Genomic DNA, 2,689 nt, shown 5'->3' with positions numbered 1-2,689 from the left:
TTGGGGCCGGAGAGATGGCATGGAGGTAGGGCATTTGCCTTAGAACAGAAGGACGGTGGTTCAAATCCCGGCATCCCATATGGTCCCTTGAGACTGCCAGGAGTGATTTCTGAGTGTAGAGCCAGGAGTGACCCCTGAGCGCTGCTGGGTGTGACCCAAAAACCAAAAACCAAAAAAAAAAAAAGAAAGAAAAAGAAAAAGAAAGGCATCATGTTTACTGCTAAAATGCTAAAAGACTGTATACACAAATATTTCGTCTTTATTAATTGAAACATGCATTTTTCTGCATTAAGTAATGAGCAAGTTCTTTGAGAGAACATAGATCATAGTTGTAAGAAGAGAATCAAATTGGAGCACTCAAAGTTCAGGAGAGGCTTGGTAGGAAAAAGAAACCACTAAAATTTAATAAATCAGACCTAATTAAAAAAATTAAAAGGAATGTCACAGGGCAGACATAAAGATCTAGTTACTACTGAAATTGCTGTGGGTCTAACTGCTTATGGTTCTCAGGAAAGGACTAAAATGCAAGCTCTCTGTGGTTTACTTAATTAATATTTATGACTGGAGAAGAAAATTAAATAAGGTGAATGGTGTACTTTTAAACAGCCTATGCTCATGGTTAGCAGGACTCACAGCAAATTCAGAAGCAAGAATTTAGGTTGCTGTGGGATGGCATGATTTTGGTTTCTTGTCTCCAGATTTTTTTGTATGAGATAAAATTCTATAGTGACAAACTGTTACCATTTTTCTTTTTTAATATTTTATTTGTCTTTGCAGCTTATTAAAAATATTGATACAGGGTAGGATGTTAAGATAAAATATGTTACCTTAGAACTACTTAAAATTTCTCCACTGGACATTGCTAGAATATCTGTTATTTATGGATTTTTGCATGTGTTAATAATTTAAATTTTTCATGTTAGAAGCAGAAGGTTGATGATAGCATAAATTCTTATAATGGAAAATTGAGACCAGAAATTAAATTGGTAGAATTTCTACACATTAGTAAATTGTTTGTTTTTATTAGATGAATGGATAGATGAAAATATGGATGAATGGATGATGATAAGTAGGTGGGAAGATAGATTCATGAATGAATAAAGAATAGAAAGTAGGTACTGGTACGACAGTCCAGTGGTAGGGTGTTTGTCTTGCACACTGCTGACCCATGATGGATCTGGGGTCAATCCCCGGCTTCCCATTTGGTCCCCTAAGCCAGGAGCAATTTCTTAGCACTTAGCCAGGAGTAACCCCTGAGCATCAATGGTGTGGCCCCTCCAAAAGAGAACAGAAAGTAGATGCAGTGCAGTATTTATTTAAAAATTTATATCTTTACCTATGAGCACTAGATTTGGAGAGATAAAATGACATCATAGCAAATCTTGAGTCTTTTACAAATTTAACCTGATGGTAAATAAATTAGCATATTTTCATTTGAAAGCAATTTACTTCTTTGAAATTAATAGTTGGGGAGGTATTATAGAAGGTAGAATATTTATCTTGTATATGGTTTACCCAGATTTAATGTCTAACACCACAAAAGTGATAACTGAGCACAGAACTAAGTCTTAAGCACCACTGGGTGTGGTCCCCAAACAAATTAAAAATTTATTAAATAATTAATAATAAAAAATGAAATAAACCGTGAAAAAAGACATGTGCACTTCTGAAAAACTTGTTTCTATTATAAACATGTTTATATATCTTCACCTGAATAAAAATGCATTTCTTTCTTACTGTGAGTTATTGTGTAAAAATAGCTTGAGACACTGCATTTTGGGGCTATGGGTTCCTTATTTTTTTCTTGTAAAAGAACATCAAATGTCTCATTCAGAAGATAGGGTAATAGCAAATGCCACCATCACAGAAAAGGTGAGGATGAAATAAGGGAAAGTAGATGATGATGGCTTAGGTTGATGTATAACATGATAACAATAATCAACCTTGTTTTTTTTAATATTAGGCACCCTGGGAAACTTCTCATCGTTAAACAAAAGGGCATTTTCAACATTTTACACAGAAGAATGCATTGTATCATGTTTCATAATTTTTTTCTCATTAATTATTCAAAATACTTGCTCTATGGTAGCCCAGCAGTAGGGCATTTGCTTTGCACGCAGCTAACCCAGGATAGACCTAGGTTCAATCCCTGGCATCCCATATGGTCTCCCAAAGCCAGGAGTGATTTCTGATCAGATTAACCTGGAATAACCCTTGAGCATCACCAGGCATGACCCCCAAAAACAAACAAACAAACAAACAAAATACTTGCTTTAAATGTTGCGCATATGAAAATACCATTCTGATATATGATCTCAGAGAAGAGAGTGCTCCATGGTTAGCAAACATATTCTATCCACTTGTGATCCTTTTTCAGTTTATATTACTTTTGAGCCATACCTGGAAGTGCTTGGGCATTTCTTCTGGTTCTGTTGCTCAGAGTTCGCTCTGGACAATGTGTTTGGGGGACCATATGTGGTACTAGAGATTAGATAAGGGTTAGTGCAAGCAACACAAGTGCTTTACCTTCTGTACTATCTCTTTAGTCTGATACTTTTAAACAAGGAACTCCATCTTATATTCAAACTCAAGATGCCTTTCATTTTGTAGGTTAAATTAAGAATTTTAAGTTTCATGTTGATCATAATTACCGACCCTTCTTTATTTATGGTTCTTTTTAAATCATAAA

Source organism: Suncus etruscus, chromosome 6 (genome assembly GCF_024139225.1).
Source record: "Suncus etruscus isolate mSunEtr1 chromosome 6, mSunEtr1.pri.cur, whole genome shotgun sequence".
Classification (NCBI taxonomy): domain Eukaryota; kingdom Metazoa; phylum Chordata; class Mammalia; order Eulipotyphla; family Soricidae; genus Suncus; species Suncus etruscus.
This window is presented reverse-complemented; position numbering follows the sequence as displayed.